Source organism: Microtus ochrogaster, chromosome 5 (assembly GCF_000317375.1).
Source record: "Microtus ochrogaster isolate Prairie Vole_2 chromosome 5, MicOch1.0, whole genome shotgun sequence".
NCBI lineage: Eukaryota > Metazoa > Chordata > Mammalia > Rodentia > Cricetidae > Microtus > Microtus ochrogaster.
The window spans coordinates 66676691-66686636 of NC_022012.1; the positions used below are offsets into that span (position 1 = coordinate 66676691).

A 9946-nucleotide genomic window follows, 5' to 3' on the forward strand; every position below is an offset into this window, starting at 1 on the left:
GTATATGACATCCCACTACGTTTATATTTTATGTTCCTATTGTTTTCACAGGTTCATTCTTCTTCATATGATTTGTGTATACTAGTATGTATGTACACACACACACACACACACACACACACACAGACTCCCTAACACAAACACAGAATCACACACACACACACACACACACACACACACACACACATTTTTTTAATCCTTTTTTTAAAAGTAGGAAACCCAGCCACTGAAACAACATAAATTACATGATATGCAGATCAACACCCAGCTTCCTACCCCTTTCCCATTCTGGCCCATGTCACAGATATTTGGCTTTTACAGAAAAATAGAAAAATGAACGTGTATGTCTAACACAGGTTACATGTTCTAATTTATTCTAAGCAGACTGCTTTACATAAAATATGACAATACAGATAAAAATCACATTTGACACAGGCTAGCGCATTCTAATGGACCATTTCCCATTCAAAGTTTTTTGTTGTTGTTTTTTCAAAATCCAAAAGAAGCGTAGCATTATCTCTTCCTGGGTTCTGCTGGTCTTCAACCATTCTGAGATGCCTTAGAAGAAAAAGGCTCTCTCCTGCTGATTTATGAGATGTTTCTTTCAACCCTCACTCCTCAGCAATTCTATGCAAGACGGAAGAGGCAAAAGGTCCAGGGCGCAGTTGCCGGGACCAGCAACTGAAAGCTCCCATTCTCCCAAAGAAAGAAAGTTACGACCTTTGACATCCTGCTAAGGTGTCAAAGCAACTGCTCATAAATGTGCGTCAAGAACGGAGCAGAAATCAATCATTCCATTTAATCTCATCAATTACTACGGAGTGGGACACAATGCGCCTCCGCAGCCACACACAGTTCAGTTGCTTCGCAGCACCCATGCAGTTTTGTTAAGTTTGTTTTCCTTGTGTTACTCCCCCACCCACCCCCACCAAGACAGGGTTTCTCTGTGTAACAGCCCTGGCTGTCCTGCAACTTACTTTGTAGACCAGGCTGGCCTCAAACTCACAGAGATTCGCCTGCCTCTGCCTCCCAAGTGCTGGGATTAAAGGCATGCACTGCCACCACCCCAAACTGTATTACATTTTTTTTTTAAGGCAAAATTCCACCATCACCGATGAAGACCATCCAACCATTTAAAGTTAAAGCATTTCCCATTATCTTCTCTCTGAAATAAAACTTGGAAAAAATTATGCAAATTTTTAATAAATTGTTTTCATTGGATCTTCTTACGTGTAACGGGGCAACTATAACATTACGTCTCTCATGATGAAACTTCTCCTAAACAATTTCACAAACAGGAAACTGGATTTATAGACAAACACCTTCACACTGAAATCTTTGGGGTAGAGGCTTTTTTTCAAAATTTTATTATTTTATGTATTATATGCACTTTGTGGGCATGGAAGTCTGTACCCACAGAAGCCAGAAGGGGGCATTGGATCATCCGGAACTGGATTTACAGATTGGTGTGACCTGCCATGTTGGTGGTAGGAACCAACCAGATCTTTGGAAGGAGTAGCCAGTGCTCCTAACACAGCCATCTCTCCTGGCCTGGGGTAGAGTCTGCATCAACTGCCTCTTGGATACAAACGAATGCCCTCCCACGGCTACAGCTCGGCTCGGCCTCTGCTGCTTATTGAAACAAAGTAACTGAATGGCTCAAAAAAAAAAAAATCACAGTACCCAAACCAGGAGTTAAGAGATCCTTTCACTGTGCACTTTGACTTTACTATTTCAAATGTTTCCGTGTAAAAGAGAAACTGTTGCAGTTGCTGTACGAAACACCCTTCGGAGGTCCTTACCAGTACACAAAAGGAAGGCTGGGCTTGAAACTCAAAGGTCCAGTATTTGCCTAGCATGCATGCCACCCTGGATCCCCTGCCCCCACCCCAGTATAAGAAAAGTAAGCAATAGCCAAGTGGTGGTGGTGGTGGTGGCCCACGCTTTAAATCCCAGCACTTGGGAGGCAGAGACATTAATTTTAAATAGCATGTCCCCCCAGGCAGAACTGTATAGCATTCATGCATATAAAATACAATGGCAGTCTAACCATGCATATGACATTAACTAAGTTTTTGATAATTATTTTGACACTGCTGGAATGGTTAAGCAGCATCAAAAGTGGGGCAATACTGTGGTTACTGCCCAGCCCGTAGCTCCCATTATAGATAGCCTATAAAGTGTTTGTCTAAAAAAGCTTATTAGATACTATTTTACTAAATCATAGCTTACTGATTTTGTCTTTAAAAACAGTACCAAGACAGGGCTGGGGCATTGCTTGCCACACCAGCATAGAGACTGGAACTCAAACCCTCAGGACCTATGAAGAAGCCCGCTGTGGCCATAAGCACCTATAATTTCAGGACCCAAGTGCACACATCTCTTTTGACTCCCAGACACTTTCAGGACAACTCACACCAGACACCTAAAACTAACATTTCACGACCTTGCTACTGTATTCTCTGTCTCAGCTGATGGCAACAGCACTTAACAGGTCATGCAGATCAGAAACAGTATCGGGGCCAGGTCCTGGTTTGCTTTCCATTACTCTGATAAAACACTGACAAAAAAACAACTTGAGCCAGTGCTCAGGAGGCAGAGGCAGGAGGAGCTCTGAGTTCTAGGCCAGCCTGGTCTACAGGTGAGTTTCAGGACAGCCAGCGCTACACAGAGAAAGAAAGAAAGAAAAAAAGAAGGAAGGAAGGAAGGAAGGAAGGAAGGAAGGAGAGAGAGAGAGAGAGAATAAATGCACACATACACACATACAAAACACATAAATTAAATAAATAAATAAGTTTGAGGAGGAAAAGGTTTATTTCATCTTCCAACTCGCAGGGCTCTATCATGGAGGGAAGTCAGGGAAGAAACTCAAGGAAGGAACCAAAGCAGAGGCCATGGAGGAGTACTGCTGATTTGCTTGCTCCTCGTGGTTTGCTCAGCTGGATTTCTTACTAAACTCAAGACCACCTGACTAGGGATGGCAGCACCCTGAGTGGACAGGGTCCTCCCACATCAATCATTAATCAGTCCCTCTACTGAATTTCCTTCTTTCCAGGTAACTCTAAATCGACGAAAACTTGTCATCTGCACACTGTGCAGGAGCGAGATCTAGAATTCAGATCCTCAGCACCACAAAATGTTGGGCAAGGGTGGTAGTCTACCTGGAACCCCAGTTCTTGGGAGGCAGAGTCAGGGGATTCCCCATGCAAACTGGCTAGCTACACCACCTGAACCACAAGCTCTGACTTCAGTGAAAGACCCTGCCTCACATAAAATGAAGATCAATGAAGAAAAACACTCAAGACCTTTTTGCTGTTGTTATTCATTTTGGTTTGTTTTTCCCCAGACAGACAAACTAAAGCAGAGGAAGCCTGTCACTGGTGTTCTACAGGAAATGCTACAGGAAGTCTGACAGATTGAAAAGGAAGGACAAAGAACATCTCTCAAACACATAAGTGTCACACCTACTTTTCACTTAAGGTTTACTTTGTTCTTATTTATGTGAACATATGTGTCTGTGTACACGTATGCACACCTGTGTGGGACCTGGCGGGGGCCAGATGAGGGGGTCAAAACACTCTGGAGCTGGAGTTACAGGTCTCTGTGAACCACATGATACATGGCTGGGAACAAAACTGGGGTCCTCTGGAAGAGCAGGAGGGGCTAACCACTGTGCCATCTCTCCAACCCAGCAGATTTCATCTAAACGTCTGGGTTTAATCCTACTTACTGTAAATAATTATTTTATTACTTGATTTAGGATGTGTGTGCGAGCTCAAGATGGGAGACCCTGCCTCGATTTATAATTTGGAGAATGATCAAAAGTACCTGATACAAACTCTGGCTTCCATATCACAAATACATACAAAATAAAAGAGAGATCTTTAATTTCAGGGTCAATTTTGTTACATTCACTTTTCTATAGTGTTGATTGGATAATAACTACTTGAATATGAAAAGACCTATTCCCACACAAGGAGACAAAACATTTGTACATATAAAATAAAAATTAAAAATCAAAGCTAGGCAGTGGTGGTGCATACCTTAATTCCAGCACTTGGATGACAGAAGCAAGCAGATCTCTGTGAGTTCGAGGCCAGCCTGGTCTACAAAGCAAGTTTCAGGACAGGCGGAGCTAAACAGTGAAACCCTGTCTCAAAAAACAAACAAACAAAAATATTTAAGAAATCATACCCTGTCACTGATGCTAGTCAGATAGCTTCAAAAACACCTTTGGCGATCACACAGCTTTAGTCAAAGTAGTCCCTGAACTAAAATTCTGTTAAAGACATTGTGACTAACTGGGTTGATGAGACGGCACAGTGGGTAAAGACACTTGCTGCCACACCCGAAGACCTGAGTTCAACCCCAGGACCCAGAGGGTGAAACAAGAGGACCAACTCCTGCAAATCACATGTGGCCTCCACCAGGATATACACATGCCTTAACACACAAGCACAAGCAATAATGAATAAATGTCAGCAAAAGTTGTTTTTTTTTTTTTAATTGCTAAGTTAGAACATGAACGTGAATTTCTGGGAACATAGAAAACTCAGTGGGTAAATGTACCTGCTGCCCAGCCCGGCAACCTGATCTGTAGCTGGGGCCCACATGGCGGAAGGAGAGAACTGATTCCTACAACTTGTCCTCTGCTCTGACCTCCACAGGTGCACTGTGGGACACTCACCCACCCACCCCACCCCACCCCACACGCACACAAGCATGTGCGTGCACACACACACAATTTTGTTTGTTGGTTTGTTTTAGTTTTTGGAGACAGAGTTTCTCTGTAGTCCTGGCTGTCATGGAACTCACTCTGTAGACCAGGCTGGCCTCGAACTCAGAGATCTGCCTGTCTCTGCCTCCCAAGAGCTGGGATGAAAGGTTTGGGCTAACAAATTTTTACCATTCTATTTATTCAGAAAACAGTAACTAGTTAAAAATCTCTCAAGAAAAGCTGGGCGACCCCCTCTTTTCAATTTTTCTGAGATAAGGTTTCTCTGCATTATAGCCCCAACTGTCTCTTTCTAGACCAGGCTGGCCCGAACTCCTACAGGTCCAGCTGCCTCTGCCTCCTCAGAGCTGGGATTGAATGCATGTACCACCACAGCTAGCATATTTTTTTTAATGCTGACATCAAAGCATTTTTTTTCCTATTCCAAATCCACTTAGAGGTCAGTATTTTAATCTGAATTACTTAAAACCTCATCAAAGAGACTCACACTAATTCAGACTGAAAGCTGGGGGAATTAAACCTTACCGTAATATTAATAGACGCTGAGGGCAGCAGGGTCATCTGTTCTATACAAAGGTGTTAGTAAAACTCTCAAGAGAAAATCTTAACTATATTTTTAAAATGCTGAATTGATATACATCAGAATTTACCATTAATATTTATAAAACTGTATCTCGCATGTGCAAACATTCAAAGACGCATAGCAGTATAGAATTGAACAGTTCTAGAATCTTAAAAATAGGGGTGGAGAGATAACTGACTTGTGGTTGAGAGCACTTGAGGATCTGGGCAATTCACAACTGCTTACAACAGTTCCAGAGGCTCTAACACCCCCATCTGGCCACTATGGGAACTGCATGCACATGGGACATATACATACACACAGGCAAACCCCATGCACATAAAATAAAAATAAATCATAAAAAAACATACTTAGTCCTAGCCAAGCTGGAACTAAGAGATGTTGACAAAGTGAATTCTTGCTTTGGAGAAAGTCCAGGGTTTAATCCCAAGTACCACAAAAATAAACATAAATAAAGCACAAGTATCTAAATTATCTGTATTTGGCTTTAAGCCTCCCATAAACAAAATACAAAATGGTGCATTAAATACTAGCCAATACTGTCAAGTAATTTTAATATTCTTCTAAGGGACTTAAATGGCTCTAGTATAATGGGGTTGAACAAAATCTTACTGAGAAGAGAAGAGAGGAGAGGGAGGGGGAGAGGAGACCAGGCGCAGGGAATAAAGTGTCTGTTGCACAAGCATGAGGACCCAAGTTCAGATTTCTCACCTTCACATAAAAGCCAGGTACAAGAGCATGCAGTGTAACCCGAGAACCAGGGAGACACAGGCAGAGGGTCTCTGGGGCTCACTGGCTAACTGACTCCTTAGTTAACAAGCTTCAGGTTCAAGGAGTTTTCCTGTCTCTAAAAACAGGTAGAAAGAGGCTAAAGAACACACTAGATAATTGACCTCTGGCTCTACAAGTACACACAAACACATGTATCCACAGGCATACCCATGAACATGTACACACACACACACACACACACACACACACACACATTCCCACTCTCACAAACAACGTCTTGAGAAAGATGAAGACAGCAATCTACCAGATTCCTTTCCTGTCACTAATAAGTAATTTAAAACAAATATTTTAAAAACAACCACTTGAAATTTTGTCTGCAAACTTCCTTGTGGGCTGGTACACACTAGTCAAGCCCAGTGCTTTCCCCTTTACTTGATCCTGGGACCCTGGGGATGTGCTACCATCCACACCAGACAGTGGTGGCACATGCCTTTAACCTCAAAACTCGGTTTTGAGGCAGGTGCATCTTTGACTTTCAGACCAGCCAGTTCCACAGAGCTGTCACAGGACAGACAGAGCTATACAGAGAACCCTGTTTTAGGGAGGCAGGGGGGTGCTACCCTCCTGACATCATTTATGAGCAGAAGTTTAAAGGCTTCTGCTCAAAACCAGAGGAGGGGAGTGCAGATTTACATGGAGACTTGTGTTCACCATTCACCCACATGCTACCACACAGACACTGTTCTGTGGCCTGTCAGTGCCATAGAGTGTGCAGAACACCCCAATACACTCTCTAGGGTAGAAGTTTCCTGCCATCCACAGAAGTATCAGTGGTCCTCAAACAGGAGTGTCTGGGTTTTTCCGGTTGTCACAGAGGACCTGGGAGGCCCAAAAGGCCAGGGATGCTGGAACACAACATGGGCGGCATCAGATGACACCACAGGGAGGCATTTTCTGGCCCAAATTTTGAACTACTCCAAAGCTGAGGAACTCACAACCAGAAATACCTTAATAAACAGTTTACTGAGGTCTGGGGGGTATTAGTAGCATAGATGAAATGTCCCCAAGTTTTACTACGATCTGAGTACCACAAAAAATTACAGAACAAATGCCAACAAGATGATTCAGCAGACTAAAAGGTCTTCCACCAAGCCTGAGGACCTGAGTTCAATCCCAGGCCCCACTTAGTGAAAGGAGACAACCGAGGCACGCTGTCCTCTGACCCCCACCCTCCACACTCATCATGTATCACGTATGTGCACACAAATGCGCGCACACACATACACATATGCACACACATCTAAATGAAGCTACAACAATTTTTAATTAAAAATCATAAAACAGTAAGAAGGCTTATCCTTAGGAGAATTTTTGCAAAAGAATATGACTTATCTCACGCAGTCCTTATGGGGCTGGGAAGAGAGCACAGCCAGTCAAGAGTGCACTGATCAAGTATGAGGTCATGAGCTTGATCCCCAAACTTACAAAGAAAGCCAGGCCTAGAGACACACACTTGTAATCCCAACACCAAAGAGGCAGAGAGACAGATCCTTGGATCTCACTGACCAGCCAGCCCCCAGCCTTGTCGCAGCAAACTCCAGGACGATGAGAGACTTTGTCCTTAAAGGGACAGACAGCACCTGAGAATGACACATCTAGCCTATACAGGCATGCTAATCCACATATATGTGTACATACATACACACACACACACACACACACACACACACACACACACACCGTATAAAGCAGAACCACAAGAGAAAATATTTAAATAACTACAACAGGTACATCAGGGGCTGGAGAGATGGCCTAGTGGTTAAGAGAACTGGTTAAGAGGACCTAGGTTCAATTCCCAGAACCCACACGGCAGCTCACAACCGCTAATAACAACAATCCCAGAAGATCCAATGCCTTCTTCTAGACTTACAGATGCCAGGCACACACACGGTCCACAGAAATACATGAAAACAAAAACATTCATACACATGAAATAATTTTTTTAAAAAAAGTGTCATACAGACAACAAACGCCTTTAATCCCAACACTCGGGAAGCAGAGGCAGGTGGATCTCTGAGTTTGAGACCAGCCAGGTCTACAGAGGGAGTTCCAGGACAGCCAGAGCTACACAGAGGAACCGCATTTTGAAAAATAAAATAAATAAAACAAGTGTCACTATAGTTTCCTAAATAAAGCATTGAAAAGATTATCTTTTCCACATGCCAGGCACTAACCCAGTGTGAAACAGTGCCCACATTCCTCCAGTCTCTTCATTAATCCAACTGCTGTCAACATTGAAGCTGCCAAACATACATTTATAAACACTCTGGAAAGGGCAAGGCCTCCAGAAACTAAGAAAACAAACATTTTAAATTCATGCCTTCTGCTTAGTCTGTAAGAATTTGAGTTTTTAGGCCTCATCAAAAGCAGTTTTTAAGAATCAGAAGTTTTTGGTTTTTCTTTAAAAAAAAAAAAGGTAAAGAATTTGTAAGGTTAGTGTAAGAGATGTTTGTCAGGATGTTGCCTCCGCCCTCTGCAAGCCCAGCCCAGCATCACAGCCCTGGAGAGGCTGTGGTCCATGTTTGAGCTGCTTTGTACATCATCTCTATCAACTGTGTCTGTGCATGCTGCCAGCATCACGCCAATGACGACATCACCAGCTGCTTCCTTTCTTACGGACCAAGGTATAAGCAATGAATTTAAAGACACTTTATAGCAAAGGGGACAGGCAATATAAAATAGACTTACTTGAGATGTTTTTAGAATTTGTTTGTTTGTTTTTCGAGACAGGGTTTCTCTGTGTAACGGTCCTTGCTGTCCTGGAACTTGCTTTGTGACCAGGCTGGCCTTGAACTCACTGAGATCCGGTCATCAAAGTAGCTTTAATGTATTCCAGCAGAGGGGCTGGTTCAGCAGTTGAGCAGTTGTTTCTTGTTTTGTTTTGGGTTTGGGTTTTTCAAGACAAGAGTTTCTCTGTGTAGCCCTGGCTGTTCTGGAACTCGCTCTGCTGACCAGGCTGGCCTTGAACTCACAGAGATCTGACTGCCTCTGCTTTTTGAGAACTGGGATTACAGGCATGTGCCACCACACATGGCTTCTCCCCCCCCCCCAAGATTTTCTTTTTTAAATGTTACGATGTTTTGCCCGTATGTCTGTGTGAGGCTGTCAGAAGTCCTGGAACTGAAGCTACGTGTGAGCTGCACTGTGGGTGCTGGGAATTGAACCCAGGTCCTCCGGAAGGGCAGACAGATATTTAACCGCTGAGCCATCTCTCCAGCTCTGCTTGCTGCTCTTATAGAGGACCAGAGTTCAGTTTTCAATGCCCAGATCAAGATGTTCACAACTGCCTGAAACACCCTCCAGTTCCAGGGGATCTGACAGCATCCATGGGTACCAGGCATGTATGCAGTGTATATACTTGCAAGCATGCATTCACACATAGGCACAAAATAAAAATAAATATATCTTCTTCCCAAAGATAGCAAGCATGACTCTCAACATGGCTGATTTTCTGCAAGTAAGTCTTGATCGGTTCACTAAATGAATCCTAGCTAATTTCCTAGCAATGAGCCTAGCTGAACAACTCTGGCTATAAGATAAAATCCTGTCTTCTAACTGCAGTTAGAAATATGGCTTTCACAGAGATATCCTCAAACGTATTTGATTTATTAGCTGAAATATGCATTAAGCCTAAAGTCTTGCTTAAAAAATTAGTTTTCGGCTAGTCTCTTAAATTGCTGTGATTTTTCTCAACAGACCCAGCTGTTAAATTTGGGAGCACAGATCCTCAGGGGCTGTACAACCCCTGGCTATGTGGGCAGTTTGGATGCTCAACTTACTAAACCTGGATGGAGGTGGGCGGTCCTTGGACTTCCCACAGGTCAGGGAACCCTGAT

At 43.3% G+C, this 9946-nt stretch overlaps 1 protein-coding gene across 1 annotated transcript in view; it reads right to left on the minus strand.

Moving 5' to 3' along the window:
• Nucleotides 1-9946, minus strand: part of Prtg (protogenin) — a 121770-nt gene that overhangs the window by 104433 nt on the left and 7391 nt on the right. The gene's annotated exons all lie outside the window — the stretch shown is intronic.